The sequence below is a fragment of the Lygodium microphyllum genome, chromosome 17, assembly GCF_053477565.2.
Source record: "Lygodium microphyllum isolate KBCC chromosome 17, Lygodium_microphyllum_v1.1.10, whole genome shotgun sequence".
Taxonomy (NCBI): domain Eukaryota; kingdom Viridiplantae; phylum Streptophyta; class Polypodiopsida; order Schizaeales; family Lygodiaceae; genus Lygodium; species Lygodium microphyllum.
Genome location: NC_141151.1, coordinates 37,368,902 through 37,387,518, shown reverse-complemented (window position 1 = coordinate 37,387,518; position 18,617 = coordinate 37,368,902). Strand labels below are relative to the sequence as shown.

General features: G+C 43.6%; 1 pseudogene; it reads left to right on the top strand.

Moving 5' to 3' along the window:
- The first annotated feature begins 1,067 nt into the window (after positions 1–1,067).
- Positions 1,068–1,763, top strand: LOC148021785 (serine acetyltransferase 3, mitochondrial-like; annotated as a pseudogene).
- The last annotated feature ends 16,854 nt before the right edge of the window (positions 1,764–18,617 follow it).

The window sequence follows — 18,617 nt, the reverse complement described above, 5'->3', positions numbered from 1 at the left end:
TTTTATGTGTAGCTTGTCAAGATACTATTTAGCCTAATTCATGACCAAGTGCCCATCTACACCCAGGGGGAAGGGAGGGTATCACAACCAAAATGACACCTCTATGCCGAGTTCACGACACAATGCCAAGTCAATTGTGACGTACTTATCAAAATGCACTCACTTGTCGAGTTCACGACTAAGTGCCTATTTGACAAGCACCTTTTGGCCCTACGAACTCATCACAAGACAAACATATCATGATGCACTCATCCCCCAAGACGCACTCGTGTGTGTGTACCTATGTTATGCATTCAAGGAGGAAAGGGAGCATTAAGTGTTAATCATAGAAGTACATATGCATAGATACATAAATCTATTAAGATAGAAGTACATATACATGAATACATACATATATCTATTAAGATATTGGTACATAAGCAATCTTTTAAATTATACACGTTACTTTGCACATTTGTCATAAATTTCTTTTTTGCAATCCTCTTCTTATCCCCCCTTTCTCTTAATCAAAGGGATTCTCATTACAAATTTGAATCTTTTAAATCATTTTGTAGGTCCTAGGGAGGGTCTAAGCAATAATATATTATCCTATTTTCAATATTGCAGAAGTAAATCTCCATTCATGCTAATTCAACCAAAATAGGAGAGGTGCACGCTGAATAGAAAGATCAAAACACCAGTACGAGAAAACCATCTATGTTGGAAAGCATTTCTCTGTGACATATAATGGACCAAGCATCTCAAAGTAGATGTCTTAATTATTCTTAAAATAAAAACACAAAGTTGGAATTTTGAAACTGCGTATACCTCAAAGAAGATGAGGATGAGGAATATAAATTGTTGGCTCTAAGCACACCCGTATGAGAGAAAGAAAGAGAGAGCGCACACTTGATCAACCAGAACTACTCACCCTTGTGTAGGCTTGAGAGCCTTCTCCTTGTTCCACGTCACCAAGGTGTACCTACAAATTATACAAAGTAAGATAAAGATGATGGCTATGGCACAAGGCTACGCGAGGACATTGTGCTACCTTGGACTCTTTGATGCTTTGCAATTTATTTTAAGAGATGCTGAAGCATGACATTGATGCACATGAATATTTGAGGGAAAACATGAAGGCCGTCAAGGAGAGGGATCCAACCTGTATCTCATATTTGCATTGTTTGTTGAATTTTAAAGGGTTTCAAGCATGCCAAGCACATAGAATTTCCCACAGGTTGTGGATAGAAGGGCATGTTCTACTAGCATTGACATTACAGAGCAGGGTTGCACACGTCTTTGCTGCCAACATACATCCAGCTACCCGCATAGGAAAATGTATTTTGTTAGATCATGCCACATGGGTTGTTATTGGAGAGACATCATTTGTGGGTGACAATGTGGCTATTCTGCATCATGTAACCTTAGGTGGGACAGGTAAAGTTGGTGGGGATAGGCATCCTAAGATAAGAAATGGGGTTCTGATAGGTGCATCATGTAACCTTAGGTGGGACAGGTAAAGTTGGTGGGGACAAGCATCCTAAGATAGGAAATGGGGTTCTGATAGGTGCCACTGCAACCATTTTGGGCGACATGAGGGTGACATCAAGGTGGGGGATGGGGCCAAAATTGGAGTTGGTGTAGTGGTACTCATGGAAGTGCCACCAAGGACTATTGCAGTCAATTGCCCAGCAAGGCTGGTAGGCTTGAAGCACTAGCCTACTCTCCTCAAGGAGATGCCTAGTTATACCATGGATCAGACATGGTCTGATTATGTGATTTAAGCTGCTCAAAAATGCATTTTTCAACTAAATAAATCTTTATCTTACAAGCTAATCATGGTGTACCTGCGAGCTGTTGATTATGTCGATTTATTCTTCACGGAGAGACAATAGTTGTGGATGACAATGCAGCTACGATGGATAGCATCGACAGAGCAGGCAGCATCAAACAATGTTGACAAAATCATTGACAATAGGTAGGCAGCAACATTGATGGACAACATTGATAGCATGTGGGAGGAGACATCGATGGACAGCATCGACAAGAGGTAGCATCGAACAACGTCAGTAGCATCATCGACTGGTTGTGAGGAGGCAGCATCGATGGGCAGCATCGATAGGAGGCAGCATCGAACAACATCGACAGCAGGTAGAAGGCAACATCGACAACAACATCTACAACATCATGGACTTGGTAGGAGCATCGATATCAGGTAGGAAGGTAGGAGTAGGTAGGAAGGCATGAGAGAGAGAGAGAGAGAGAGAGAGAGAGAGAGAGAGAGAGAGAGAGAGAGAGAGAGAGAGAGAGAGAGAGAGAGAGAGAGAGAGAGGAGCCGATGGGGGGATAGAGGGGACCTAATCATCATTTAGTAACCTCTAGGAAATTTGAACCATTAAATCACTATCTTTATAGAGAGTGGGCAATTATAAGAGAAAGAGAAGGTGGGCAATTATGATAGAAAACACATATCACTAGAGCATTTCTAAGTACAACATTTTAGTGCTTCCTTACATTGCCATGTTGTGCATTACCTACGATAAGTGAACTCCAAGAAACATCCCTAATAGGGAGCTACTCACTCTGCCTTTGCAAATGCACTACACTTGGCATACATATATTCACCACAAAATTGTATGGCACACACTCTCTCTCCAACCACCCTAGTTTATTTATCTCATCATGAATTTCTTCACCCTTTACAATTGTTTTTACATATCCACATGCTTTCAAGGGACAAGAAAAGGAAACTGTAGTGGGGTAGTGCCCCTCATATTGCATCTTATTGAAGCATTTCAATGCCTCCTTCCCTTTCCCATGCTGTGCATACCGTACATTCACCCTACAATTCATGCACTCCAAGACACTAAATAATGCACAGGAAGCTTGCCCAAGAGCTCGTGCACTTCTACAAGTGCACCAAATTCGGCATACGTTTCCACCAAAGAATTTCCAAGCATTGCATTTCAGCCCAGCCACCCCAATCTAATGATCTAGTCACAAATTTGCTTGCCCTTGTCAAGTGCTCATACATTGGCACATGCTTTTAAGGCACAAATAAAGGTGACTAAAGTGGGGGAGTGTCCCTCATGTTGCATCTTATCAAAACATTTTAATGCTTCCTTGCCTTGCCCATGTTATGCATACCTTGCAACAACTATTGCGTTCCAAGTGACTACATCTTGGATAGGAAGTTTATCCAACACTCGTGTTTTTCCCAATGCACCATGAGTGGCACACATGTTCACCAAAGCAGCATTACTAATGAGTACAAAATATTTCTCCAACAACTTTGATCTGACAATCCCATCACAAATTCATTCACCCTTATTGAGTGATTCTACACAAGTATAGGCTTTCAATGCACATGCAAAGGTAACTGAATGTGGAAAGTGGCCTTCGTGCTGCATCTTATCAAAGCATTTTAGAGCTTCATCATCATGGCCATTTTGTGCATATCTTGCAATCAGTGCAAGGTCATGAGAATCTATCCATGAAGAATACCTTTGCCAGGTACTTGTTGTGCTTTTACAAGAGCACCACATTTAGCATACATAGTTATTAAAGTGCTTGTAGTATAGGGGCTTCTTTCAAGTAAGCGCCGTTTTCAAATGTCCTCGCGTAGCCTTGTGCCCTTGAATAGATTGGTTTGTTTTGCACAAGCATTAAAAAGTCCCACAACATGAGCAGTCTCCTATCAAAAGATAGCTCCTTTTGAGGCTCTGCTTTCTTCAATTCAAGTATCAACTTTGGTTTGTTTTTCTAAGCTCTTCAAAAACCTAGGTTGGATTGTACTGGCAATCCAACCACAAGACTTCAATTGTCACTTTGTGCTTGAAATCTAGAGACCTTTGCACTGGCTTGCAATTGGAATGGGGTGAGAGAAAAAGCCATGTCTCTATGATAGCTCATAAGATTTCATGTTTTGCAGAGGTTGAATACGTCATGATGAGATATGTCGGGGAAAACTAACTTATTGTTGTAATTGTCCTGCCACGATGAGGGATCTTTAAACTACTACATCCATAACGACTCCGTCTTCACTTTCTTGATATTTGATTGAATGCAAAGGGCTCGCAAAGGGGAGCTACCAATTTCTAGACCATCTCTCTTACTGAGACTTGTATTGTATTATTATTAATGGTGTCAAAAAAGAATCTCTAGGTTACAAAATTGGAAGTCATTTCACCTCCATTTGGCTAGCTAACTTAGCTCATTATTGCTAAAGTGATTCTCCTTACAAAGTCCCCTAAGATATCACCAAACTTTTGGCCATATTGCAGCCTAGACAACTTGCCCATCTCCTTCTCCTAAGAGGAGTTTAATGTGTGGTTACAATATCTCACGTAGTGTAAATCACCTAGTTATGTTAACAACAAAAGTCTGTGGGCTGGGATATAGGATTTTGGGTTGTGAATAGTTAATCCCCATTGACTCAATTTCGGAAGAACCTCTCTCCAAATATGGGGGGCATGGAAACCATCCCAGAATAAGTGTGAAGGCGTTTCACTCCTCCACAGACACATAGACCATCTAAAATGCCTTTGTTCTTTAATTTTTAACGTATAAAAGGAGCACCTGAAATGAGTTTCCAGTCAAATACTCTATCTTTAAGAGGAGTCCTAATGTTCCATGTTGGGGGTAAAGGCGCCTCCGCCGTGCCGCCCCGTGTATTACTACACTGATAGTACCCGCCACTGCACACTGCAGGTGGTGGGCGCCCGTCACGTCACTTTATTCTTTATTCTTTTAGTGACAGTTTGAATAAAGGAAGGCCCGGTCACACATTGTGACTGTTGGAGTTCCCATTTCTTGTCTCTCTCTTTCTTGCTCTTGCTCTCCCGCCATAGCTCGCGTGCAAGCTTCGATCCTTCTCACCTTTCAACTGGTATCAGAGCTTGGCATTCTCTTGCTCGAGCTCGACTCGGTGCTTCCCGACCTTCGCATCGACTTGCTTCACGCATTGGGTCTCCATCCCGGCAGCCATAGCCGACCTCTTGAGCTCCCGACTCTCCCCGGCTTCCCGAGCTCCATCCTGGCCTTCTTGAGCTTCATCAGGGCCTTTCCCTTGAGGTATTGCTTCAGCATTTGCAGGCATTTGAGTGTATTCTCAGATTGAAACATGGCAGGAACAAAGGGCAGCCACTCTTCTTGAGCTCCATAGCTCATATCTTCCCTCCCCTTTGCATTGGGCCTTCATGGCTTGGTATGTGCCTACCTTGGGCCATCATTGAGCCCCCCATTACCCCCTTTTCAGCCCATGTGGAGCAGCAGCAAGTTCAGCACCAACAGGGCAGATTGCATCATTTTTTCCAGGCTGTGAGCACTCATCTACTTCAGCTCCACACTTGGCCATTGCTTCTTGCTCTCTACCTTGATCAAGAGGGCTATAGACTTCATGTTTGATGTCATTCAAGCTTTGGGTATTGGTCTTGATCTTTCGGGGCTGATTTCTTCAGATTTGGAATTGTCATAAACTGTCATAACAGGCTGAAAACAGGGCAGCACCATTGGCATTAGCATTTGTTGCTTATACTCCATTCCGGTTGTGATATTTGATGCCCGCATGCGGTCTACATGATGCCTAGTGCCTTGGGAATGTATGCACATGATTATGCCATGATTTTGGCTTGAAATATTGGCTGATTTGGGACTGTTATTTACTGTTATACAGTGCTGGAAACAGGGCAGCCACACTTGGCATTGGCATTTAATGCTTATACTCTACTCCGGTTACCTTGTTTGATGCCCGTATGCGGATGTATTGGGGATGTATTGGGGATGTATGCATTTGGTTTGACCATGATTTTGGCTTGAATTTGGGGCTGAAATCTACTGTTTAGAACAGTAAATACATGCTGGAATAACAGTGGGCTGAAGGTACTTTACATGCTTTGGCACTTACCTACCGATACCGGATGTATGCTTTGAGCTTTGGCATGATATCTCTGACATTTGGGGACGACTTGGAGCATATGTATGAGATTATGGGATGCTTTTGAGCTTCGCATTAGCTCCGTCTTCACTGGCATTTGGACCGACTCGGCATGCTCGTGGACCGCCTATGCCTCATGTCTCTGCTTGACAGTTAGGCTTTTGCATTACATGCTTTGGTTCGTGACATATGCTATTTGGTTCGTGTATGCCATACTGACATTTGGAGCTTGGATTTGGATGTATTTGAGCATTCCCGGCTTACTTGATCACTGATCTTGGTTGCTATTTGGATGTCATTGAGTTGACCGAGAGCTTATTTGGGCTTATGTATTGCTTCATGGTTAATACGACCGGTGCTTCATGTATGTCATGCTCTCTTGGATGCGCTTGATGCATTGACATGGTCACTTATCACTGGTGCTTTCTCTTGGGTTGTTTGAGCTTCTGAGATCGCTTTGTACGCCTTTTGTGCCAGTGGGAGCATTTTACATGCTTTCTTGACCTTTGACAGTTGCATGCTATTGGAGCACTTACATGTATTTGGAGCAGTTTATGTCTTGAGCAGCTACATACACATTGAGACTTTGGGATCATACTCCGATCTTTATGGATATGCATTGATGTACTCTTGGTTCACAGGATGCTTATGAGCTGAGTCTCATATTTGGATCTTTCTCTTTGAGCAGATACCTATTTGTGTCAGGTTTTGGGAGTTACAGGAACACTTTGCCTAGAGTGTCTGGTGGTGTGCCTTTCACTGGCAGATGTTATTTTGACATGCTTGGTGTTGAGCTCATGTTCTTTTCACTGTCATTGGCCTTGCTTATGTCCATTTCATGCCGGCTTTGGACCTAGCATTGTTTGCTTGACATTGGATCCTATTTTGGGACAGTTTGCTCTCTAGAGTGCATACCTGCAATTTATTACAGCAAGCAGTTATTGGTGGACTGAGGTGTACTTTTCATGCTGAAATATCCTGATTTGGTGTACCACACCTAGTACTAAGTGGGCAACCACTTTTAACACACTTTTCTCGCCCTTTGGACCCCGTTTTGGTCATTTTTGGGCAGTTTCTGCAGTAAAACAGCAAGCAGTTTTGGACTGTTTGGGCATTTCCAGCCTGCATAATGGCGTCATCTTTGCATGATAGTGCCATCTTTAACATTACAAAGTTGGATGGTACCAACTACTCTTACTGGAAGAGTCAAATATGGCAGGTTTTGGTGCAGAAATCTCAGATTAAGCCACTTCGGTTGAGTGGGGAGCAGCCTGAAACTATGAACAATGACGACTGGCTTGAACTTGATGAGCTATGAAAGTCCACGATTGTATTGTCTCTCACTGAACAGGTACATTATAATGTATTTGAGGAAGCACAGAGTGCATGGGATCTATGGAATAAGATCAAGAATCTTTATGATAAGAAAAGTCCGACGAGTCAGATGTACTGGTTGAAGCAGCTTATGGATCTGCGCATGAAGGATAATGCGACTATGTCTGCTCACTTGAGCCAGTTCCATGCTATACTGAAGAACCTGACTTCGCAGGATATCACCTTTGGAGAGGAAGTAACTCCTCTTTTCTTGCTTGGAACTCTGAATGAGTCATGGGATGTATTCCGCACTCCTCTTTGTGCCTCTAGTGCTACTCTAAAATTGGCAGATGTTGAGAGTGCTCTTCTTCAGGAAGAGGTGAATCGCAAAAACTTGGATGCCTCTCGTGGTAGTCATGCTTTGACAGTTAGAGGCAGGAATGACAGGTATGACCGTGGTAATGGCCGAGGCCGTGACTCGCAGAAGGGTCGGTCTAAATCTCATGGTGGCAAGTCGCGTAGTAAGTCGCGTGGACGCAATGCAAATGTCACTTGTCATCATTGTGGGAAAAAGGGCCATATTAGACCACAGTGTCATGAGTTGCGCAATGAGAAGTGCAAGGATAAGGGGAAAGATAAAGTGCAGGAGAAGTCCTCTGATCGCAGCATAGTACCTGCGAAGTCCAACGTCAAGATTGAGGAAATTAATGTCACGCAGACTGAAGAGTCCGATGGTGGTGATGAGTTTATACTTGCAGCTAGTTCTTCTGATGCTTCACACTTGACTGAGACACCTAGTATGTATGCACAGTGCTGGTTATTGGATTCAGGTGCGTCCTTCCATGTGACGCCTTACCGTGAGTGGTTTCACTCTTACCGTACTGTATCTGGATCAGTCAGACTTGGAGATGACAGGTCTCTTGATATTGTGGGCTGTGGAGATATTCAGTTGCAGTTTTCCACTGGCAGTTCCTTTTTGCTCAGGGATGTACGTCATGTACCTGCGCTTACGCGTAGTCTTATGTCTGCAGGACAGTTGGATGATGCAGGATTTCATGTCTGTTTTGGGGATTCTGCTTGGAAGATTACCAAAGGCAGACTTGTGCTTGCTAGAGGCGCCAAGGCTGGCAGCCTCTATCCTCTTGTTGTATCTGGGTCTTCTGTAGACCATGTTTTGGCAGTGGGCTCTATCCCACATGTATCACTTTGGCATGCCCGTTTGGGGCATATGTCTTTGAAAGGAATGAAAATGTTATCTGGTTTGCAGTATCTTCCGCCTTTGGATTATGCATGTTTTGACTCGTGTGATCATTGTCTTTATGGTAAGCAGAATAGGTCTACGTATAAGAAATCGGGTAGGCCACGCATGAGTGAGCCCTTGGCATTGGTGCATTCCGATGTTTGTGGGCCTATGCCTTGCATGTCTATGGGTGGCGCGAAGTACTTCGTTACCTTCATTGATGATTTTTCTAGGAAAGTGTGGGCTTATCCCATAAAGCAGAAGTCCGATGTCTTGGCAGTTTTTCAGAGATGGCTTGCTCTTGTTGAGAACCAGACTGGGTATAGGCTGAAATGCCTTAGGACAGATAATGGGGGAGAATATGTCTCGCATGCTTTTGAGCAGTTTTGTGATGACAGGGGTATTAAGCGTCAGTTGACCGCCCCTTACACCCCACCCCAGAATGGTTTGGCTGAGCGCATGAACAGGACTATTCAGGAGTGTGTGCGCTCTATGCTTAGCCATGCAGGCCTACCCCCGAGTTTTTGGGCTGAGGCAGTTAGTACGTCAGTGCATGTCATAAACCGATCGCCTTCCAGTGGATTGGATTTCCAGGTTGCAGAGGAAGTTTGGGCTGGTAAGCCACCCTCTTATGCGCATCTCCGTGTCTTTGGATGTGAGGCATTCTGCCATGTGCCCAAGGACAAGAGGAGTAAATTGGATCCAAAGAGCATTAAATGCATATTCCTTGGCTATGGTGAGTCAGGAGAGATGGGCTATCGCCTATGGGATCCGCAGGCGCGGAAAATAGTACGCAGCCATGATGTTGTCTTCCATGAAGACAAGATGCACAGGCAGCCTGAGAAGGTGGTTGAGATCCGCAGAGTGATCTTTCAGGAGGAGCCTAGAGCTCCAACACAGCCAGTAGTACAGCCTACAGCAGTTCCTCCACATGGCCAGGATGTTGGACAGGCAGTTAGAGAGGCAGCAGAGCCTGCGGTGAGACGGTATGCTAGAGACAGACGTCCACCTGACAGATTTCAGCCCTCTATGCATTATGTTTTGGTTACAGATGCAGGAGAGCCTTTCACTTATGATGAGGCTATGCACAGGGGTGACAGTCACTCCTGGGAGAGGGCTATGCAGTCTGAGATAGACTCCCTGCATAAGAATGAGACTTGGGATTTGGTTGCCTTGCCTAAGGGCAAGAAGGCTTTGCCATGCAAGTGGGCGTACAAGCTGAAAAGTACCCCTGGACACCCCAAGCCGGCATACAAGGCTAGATTGGTAGCAAAGGGTTTTAAGCAGGAACATGGTGTGGACTTTGATGAGGTCTTCTCTCCTGTGGTTAAGATGACCACCCTGCGCTTAGTCTTGGCTTTGGTTGCACAGCTTGACTTAGATCTATATCAGATGGATGTCAAGACGGCTTTTCTACATGGGGACTTGGATGATGAGATCTATATGGATCAGCCTAAGGGCTTTGTAGAACCTGGCAGGGAGCACCTAGTGTGCAAGTTGAAGAAGAGCTTGTATGGCTTGAAGCAGGCACCTAGGGAATGGTATCATAAGTTTGATGCCTTTATGCAGTCACAGGGCTACAGCAGGAGTGCTATGGATCCGTGTCTTTACACGAAGAAAGCCCGTGATGGCAGTTTGCTTATCTTGGTACTCTATGTTGATGATATGCTGATAGTAGGGAAAGCTCATGATGAGCTAGATGCTCTTAAATCTCAGCTGAAGAACAGCTTTGAGATGAAGGATTTGGGACAGGCCTCACATATACTTGGGATGCGCATTAAGCGCGATAGGCATCAGGGACTTTTGTATCTCTCACAGCGGGAGTACATTCATAAAGTCCTTGAGCGCTTCCGCATGCAGGACGTAAAGCCTATTGGCTATCCATTACCTTCTTATGTGAAGGTATCACAGGCCGATTGTCCGCAGACAGATGAGCAGAGGGCCGAGATGGCCAAGATCCCTTATGCATCAGCCGTGGGCAGTTTGATGTATGCCATGATAGCCACTCGTCCAGATATTGCACATGCAGTTGGTGTTGTGGCACGCTATATGGCTACACCTGGCAGCAGACATTGGGATGCCGTGAAGGGTATCATGAGGTACCTGAAGGGCACAGCAGATATGTGTATTTGCTATGGTAGCCAGGATACAGGGGTCATGGGGTACACTGACTCCGATTATGCAGGACATGCAGATAGTAGGAAGTCCACTTCTGGCTATGTATTCACCTATGCTGGAGGGGCTATCTCTTGGATGTCCAGGGTTCAGAAGTGTACGGCTTTGTCTACCACTGAGGCCGAGTATGTTGCAGCCATTGAGGCTTGCAAGGAGGCCATATGGTTAGGCCGTCTAGTTGCTGACCTTGGGATTGATGCTACACCTACACTGCATTCGGATTCTATGAGTGCCATTCAGTTGGCTAAGAATCCGGTCTTCCATGCGAAGACGAAACACATTGAGGTGAGGTATCACTTCATACGTGGTGTCGTGGAGGACAGGTCTGTTGACCTTGTCAAGATCTCCACTGACGAGAATCTTGCAGATTTGCTCACGAAGAGCCTCACTACTGAGCGCTTTGCCTTCCTTAGGAGGTTGATGGGCGTTGGATGAGATGTCACCTTTCCTCATCCCTTGTACCTATGTACATTTGTACTGTCTTTTCTTTTTCTTTTCTCTCTCACTAGGGCATATTCGCCTTTAAGTGGGAGGTTGTTGGGGGTAAAGGCGCCTCCGCTGTGCCGCCCCGTGTATTACTACACTGACAGTACCCGCCACTGCACACTGCAGGTGGTGGGCGCCCGTCACATCACTTTATTCTTTATTCTTTTAGTGACAGTTTGAATAAAGGAAGGCCCGGTCACACATTGTGACTGTTGGAGTCCCCATTTCTTGTCTCTCTCTTTCTTGCTCTTGCTCTCCCGCCATAGCTCGCGTGCAAGCTTCGATCCTTCTCACCTTTCATTCCAAAGATGAAAAAGTGCCTCCTCAATCTCAACATCTGACAATTCAATGTCCTAGATTCTGCAAATGTGGCTAAAATCAAGTCAACACCTTAACAATAGCTTCCTAGCATGAGTGGAAGACAATGATTGACTGATCTTCTTGCCTTCTATGCAGAGAGGGGGGGTGCTATCCATACTAAGATGCGATTTACTACTACACCATTGTACCACTTCTATTTTGACCACTATTCATGATAGTTTACAAGGTTGAGTGAGTTGAGCAACCTCTTGATTTCCCTCCTCCAACATTTATAATCTGCCCTGATGTAGCCAATGCCTAATTTTAAGGACTCTTTTTTTTCCAAGATCCACAACTCTTAAATCATAAAGTGGGTCACTTTGCTCAAGATAGTGAGCCACTTAACTTGAGTTAAGTGTGGCTAACTTTTTGGAGCCATGCACTACCTTTCCACACACCATTTTACTAGCATATGCCCTAAAGGGAAATGCTAATAAAATTGCAAGGAGAGGGAACAACTATGGATGCTTTGCCTCACCCGACAAAGGCACCTGTGTTGCCTATAATCCTCAAACTTTGAAGATGTATTGATCTTAATGTGAATTGATGAAAAGCTATGATAGAATTTGCCCCCCCTCCCCCATGCTAGTTGTAAATAATTGTTGTTGAGATATCGAGCTCCACTCGTGATATGCCAAGGTGACTGTTGTGCATTTATATCACCGACTTGTTAGCTGCAGATGCGGTTAGTACACCGCCCATGAATAATAGCTAGATGATAGCTATCCTTATCTACTCTAGTTCATGGCTCAGCTAGTATGCCACCTTAGTTAGTTGAGTTTGGTTTGAGACCCACATATAGGGCTCTTCTATTTCTTTTGTACTTGAGTTCTTTTGTCTTACACAACTAAGAAGAAGAAAACTGTTTTAAGCCTCCACCTGTGTGTGTATTCCCCCATTGTGCAAGCAAGAAAGCTACAAGTGAGACTCCTTCGTTCTCTCCCACAATCTTGACATGGTATCAGAGCCTGGTTCGTGGTAAGGAGCTCAAGAAAGCAAACCAAGTTCGCGGCGTTCTGGTAAGAGGACTAGTGTTGCTTTCATTTTTTGAGGTTGGGAGCAAGTCTCTATAGGTAGCACAGCCGGAAAGTGTAAGAGTGCATTGTCTCAGATTGAGATGCCCTTCAGATTGAGTTACCTTATTTTTTTGATTTGAGGCCATTTCGGGGCCTGTTTTGGAGGCAGAAGTTCTCCGTACGCACTCAGGAAAAGGCCCTGTTTTTTGCTGTGCGACCATTATTCTACAGGTCGGTGAAAAGTTACTATAGAAATTACATCGTATGCCTATGCGCAAAGACATTGGGAGTTACAGAATCATCCTTGTTGCTTGTTGATGCAAAATCGTCACTAGGAAGTGACTGTGTGGTCAAATACCACTTTCGTCAGTTTTGCAGATTTGCCCTTGTGAGGCTGAAGGTGTGTTTTTGCAGTGACAGAATTCTTTGCAGTGTTCTGTAATGGCGTCTGATTCTCTTTCACAGGATTGTCACTGAAAAGCTTGACAAGAACAACTTCCAAGTATGGAAGTTTAGAATGACGAATTTCCTTATGGGAAAAGAATATTGGAAATTTGTTGCAGGAAATGAAGAAGAACCAGTTCTTCCTGATGTTCCCAATCAACAGCAAATGTAGGCATTTAAAGGATGGCATGAGAGAGCCAGAAAAGTTATGTACTGGCTGTCTATCAGTATTTCAGACTCTATGATTGTGCATATTCAGGATGCAAGTACGCCAAAGGACCCATGGGATACTCTGTCAAAAATGTATAGCACAAATACGCAAGCAGGAAAATGCAGCTCAAGCAAGAGTTGCACAATGTACAAAGAGAAAGTATGAGCATCAATGACTACCACATGAAGGTGAAGAAGATTGTAGATGCACTTGCTTCCATTGGGTCACTAGTGGAAGATGATGATTTAGTTTCTGTGACCTTGAATGGTCTAGGAAAGGATTATGCACAGTTCCGAACATCCTTTTCTGTCCATGAAAGATTTCCTGATTTTGAGGAGTTGATTGCTCTTCTAATTTCTGAGGAGCAAAGAAATGGTGGTGCATCTTCTTCAGGAGGAACTTCAAAAGAAGCTGTCTTCTACTCAAATGTTGGAAGAGGTAGAGGCAGAGGTAGAGGAGGCCGATCTGGAGGCCGTGGTAGAAATCAGAATATGCAGCAAACTCAAGAAAACCAGTCCTATGGAGGAGGATGTGGTAACTCTAGAGGCAGGGGGAGCCAAAGAGGTCGTGGTGGATGGCAAAGAGGCCAAAATGCAAACAGCAATGTTGAATGCTACTACTGTGGTAAAATGGTTCATATGGCTAAAGGCCACTATAAAAAGCAGAATGACATCATGAATGGAAAACTGCAATAAGAGAATTATGCATCTTCTAGTAGATAGGGTGTTGACAGAAATGAGCATTTGTTTATGGTGCAGCACATGACCAATTCTGTGCAAGTGCAGAAGAAAGCAATGATGTGTGGTATGTTGACTCAGGTGCATCAAACCACATGACATGTCATGCAGAATGGATGCAGGATGCAAGGAAAATGGAAAAACCAGGATTTGTGGAGACTGGTGATGATACTGCACATCCTATTGTGCAGATTGGAAAAATTCATTTGTCTATGCAGGATGGGAAAAAGAAATACATGTCGGATGTATTTCATATCCCGAATATCACCAAGAACCTGGTTTTTGTTGGTCAAATGGTTGAGCAGGGCTTGCAGGTCAGATTTAATTCTCATGGATGCTTTGTTGAGGATATGAAAAATAAAGGTCGCTTGATAGCAAAAGGAAAGAAGAAGGGCAGAATGTTTACGTTGGATGCAGACATGGCTGAATTGAGTGCAACAATGTTTGCACATGGGACCGGTGTAGTTGCAGATATTGATATCTGGCATAAACGCATTGGTCATGTTAATGTACAGCGACTTAAATCAATGCAAGCCCAAAATATTGTTGCAGGATTGCCTAAATTCAAGGTTGCAGAAATGCATAAGGTATGTGAAGCCTGTCAATTTGGAAAACAGGCAAGGAAACCATTTTCTAGACATGTTTAAGAGAGTAAGAAGCCATTGGAATTAATCCACTCTGATGTGTGGACTACTAAAGCTGCATCTATTGGAGGCTATCATTATTTTGTCACTTTTATTGATGACTATAGCAGAAAAGTTTGGGTGTATTTTATGAAAAAGAAAAGTGAAGTGTTTGGGCATTTCAAAACTCTTAAAGCTATGGTTGAAAAAGAAACAGGCTTGGAAATAAAATGCCTAAGGTCAGATGGAGGGGGAGAGTACCTCTCAAATGAGTTTGTAAGGTTCTTGTAGGAGCATGGCATAAAGCATCAATATTCATGCAGTCATACCCCACAACAAAATGGAATTGCAGAAAGGAAAAATAGGCATATTGGAGAGGTATCTCGTGCCATGCTCAATGAAAAAGACTTGCCAGATTTTTACTGGGCTGAAGCAGTTGCTACAGTAGTTTACATAATGAACATGACTCCCACTGCAGCTATACATGGGATGACTCCAGAGGAGAGGTATATTGGTCGAAAACCACATATTTCTCATTTGAAAATTTTTGGTTGCATTGCCTATGTTCATGTGCCAGATGAGTTGAGATCCAAGTTGGATCCAAAAGCTGAGAAGTGCATCTTTATTGGTTACTCTCTGGTCAGCAGAAAGGGTATAGATGCTATAACCCTTCTACTCGTAAGTTTACAGTGAGCAGAGATGTTGTTTTTGATGAGATGAGTAGCTGGTATAAACCAGTAAATGTGATTGATGATGTAGATGCACAAAATGGTAATGCTGCATAGAATTCACAACAGCAGTCACAAAATATTAGTGGACCCGGAGTGTCCTCTAGCAGTGGTTCACATTCTTCGCCATGGACAGGCAGATTGAGATCAGGAGAATCTCCTCAAAACAATGCAGATAGTGGTATGCAGGTTTCACGAAAAGGAAAAGAGAAGGTAGATCAGTCCATGTTTGATGTGAATGCAGGTCACTCTTATGTGGATGGTGAATCCAGTGGCTCAGAACAGAGCATTGATGATGAGTTGGGTATTCCTTATATTGTTACACCTGGAGTAAGGAAGACCAGGGATGTTTTGAGAGCACCTGGGAGTGAACCTACTTAGCGCAGGTCTACCAGAGCTAGGTATCCTGTGGATAGGCTGAAATATGATAGATTTATAGCCATTCACTATGCCAATATGATCAAAGTGATACAGGAACCAGAACCCACTTCTTTTGAGCAAGCCATGGGAAAAGAACAATGGGAGAAAGCCATGGATGAAGAAATGGATGCCTTGGAAGAAAATGCTACATGGAAATTGGTACCTTTGCCTAAAGATAAGAATGCAATTGGTTGTAAGTGGGTTTATAAGGTGAAGCACAATGCAGATGGTTCTGTGAACAGATACAAGGCAAGATTAGTAGTCAAGGGGTATGCACAAACATATGGCATTGATTATAAAGAAACATTCAGTTCGGTTGCAAGGATGGCAACCGTAAGAGCAGTCATTGCTATGGTTTCATCAAAGGGATGGTCTGTACATCAGATGGATGTAAAGAATGCCTTTTTGCATGGTGATTTGCAAGAAGAGGTCTATATGGAGCAGCCACCAAGTTATGTGCATGCTGTTCATCCTAAGTTTGTTTGCAGGTTGAAGAAAGCCTTGTATGGCTTGAAGCAAGCACCTAGAGCATGGTCTGATAAGATAGGACAGTATCTTGTCACTATTGGCTTTCAGATTTCCAAGGCAGATTTCTCACTTTATGTGAGAAAAACAGAGAAAGGTATTACGTTGCTTGTCATTTATGTTGATGATTTGATTATCACAGGTGATAGCGATGAAGATATCCTTCATGTGAAAATGCTATTAAAGCAGAAGTTTGAGATGAAGGATTTGGGAGAGCTGCGTTATTTCTTGGGCATTGAGGCGATTAGATCACCAAGTGGGATACGGCTCTTGCAGAGGCAGTATGGATTGGACATGCTGTCCAAATATTGGATGACAGGCTGTAAGCCTATTTCAGTTCCTTTGGAGCAGAATGTGAAGCTGAGCGCAGATGCAGGTGAGCTTCTGGAAGACCCTACTATGTATAGACGCATAGTAGGAAGTTTGATTTATATGACTATTACCAGGCCATATTTGAGCTATGTTGTTGGATTGGTTAGTCAGTTTATGCACGCTCCAAGGAAACTGCATTTGGATGCGGCTAGACGCATACTTAGGTATGTGAAGTCCACATTGCAGTATGGACTATTTTATGAGACTAGGGTTCAGATACAGTTGCATGGATACACTGATGCTGATTGGGCTGGTAGTATTTCTGATAGACGATCTACTAATGGATATGTGTTCTCTTTTGGGAGTGCTGCAGTCACTTGGAGCAGCAAGAAACAGCCTACAGTTGCCTTGTCGAGCACAGAGGCTGAGTACAAGGGGGCGGCAATGGCGGCATGTGAGGTAGCTTGGTTGCATAAGCTACTTTATGATATGAATCAGCCTACAGATGGGCCAGTTGTCGTTTATTGTGACAACATGAGCAGTATACACTTGGCAAATAACCCAGTCTATCATGCTAGAACAAAGCACACTGAGGTGCATTATCACTATGTGCGGGAGAGGGTTTTACTAGGTCTTATTGATCTAGTTTATGTCAGCACAGAGGATCAGGTAGCCACATATTCACGAAGGCATTGGGCATAGAGAAGCTGCGCAAGTTCAGAGACCTGCTTGGTGTACAGGAATTGGGATTGAGCTTGAGGGGGAGTGTTGAGATATCGAGCTCCACTCGTGATATGCCAAGGTGACCGTTGCGCATTTATGTCACCGACTTGTTAGCTACAGATGCGGTTGGTACACCGCCCATGAATAATAGCTAGATGACAGCTATCCTTATCTACTCTAGTTCGTGGCTCAGTTAGTATGCCACCTTAGTTAGTTGAGTTTGGTTTGAGATCCACATATAGGGTTCTTCTATTTCTTTTGTACTTGAGTTCTTTTGGCTTACACAACTAAGAAGAAGAAAACTATTTTCAGCCTCCACCTGTGTGTGTATTCCCTCATTGTGTAAGTAAGAAAGCTATAAGTGAGACTCCTTCCTTCTCTCCCACAATCTTGATATTTTTCTCATGAGAACATATATGCATTTAAGTATTGATTCCCCTCCCTGATCTTCCCCCCACCCATCCCCTTCCCATCCCACACACACCCCCCCGTCCCCCCCCTCTTGATTCCCTAAAAAAGTGTGCTTCTAAAAAAATTTGAATTAAAAGACCCCTAATGTAAATTTTACATGAGGTGCATGTATAAACCCCTTCTGTTTTTGGAAAACTGTAAGTCAACATAGTAAAAATACCCATGTCTTGGTTCATGGAGTGCAACACTTTTTTCCAACAACTGGTTAGGTTTCAAGGAATCTTAACGGAGTTTTGGCATAACCACCGCACCTTTCCCCTAAGATAATTATTGATTAAGGTTTTAAGACCTGACCCTAGGTAAGTCAACGCTCCGCTCTACCTAATTTTTCCTGATTATCATTACGTTCAATGTCTTGAGAGAAGCTCCTAGCTTACCAAGACCACCCATCCGTAGGACGGATCCATCAGGGATCTCACCCACCAGCACCAGCTTCCCACAAATGGTTTTCTTTAGTTTTCTAATTACCTATCACATTAAGTTATGACATATGCAAGCACCTTCATTACGCGTTATCACAGGTTCCTTTGCGTAATTTTATGGCACAACACAAAGACAGAGAAAACAGTCTTTTGGTAAAACATATTTATTTATTATTTTGCAAAGTTATTTACAATGATTTTTCCCTTCTACCTACACTGAAGACAAACCTGTGTTCATCAAAAAATTCATTCTGTCTATGCAGAAGAAAATAAACCCTCCAAGATTTCCATCCCTTCACTAGTATTGGGGACTCCAGAATCCCATCCTGATTTGTGTGAGGGTTAGGCAATTCCTAGGAGCGATCAAGAGATTTATGGCTAGATCCCCCCTAGCACTCCTGCCTCCACATGCCTAACAGATTCCTGACCGAGTGACCTCTTTCCATCGGGGCGGGTCCAAAGCTCCTTCGCAGCGGTACAAAACAATCCCCCTTGG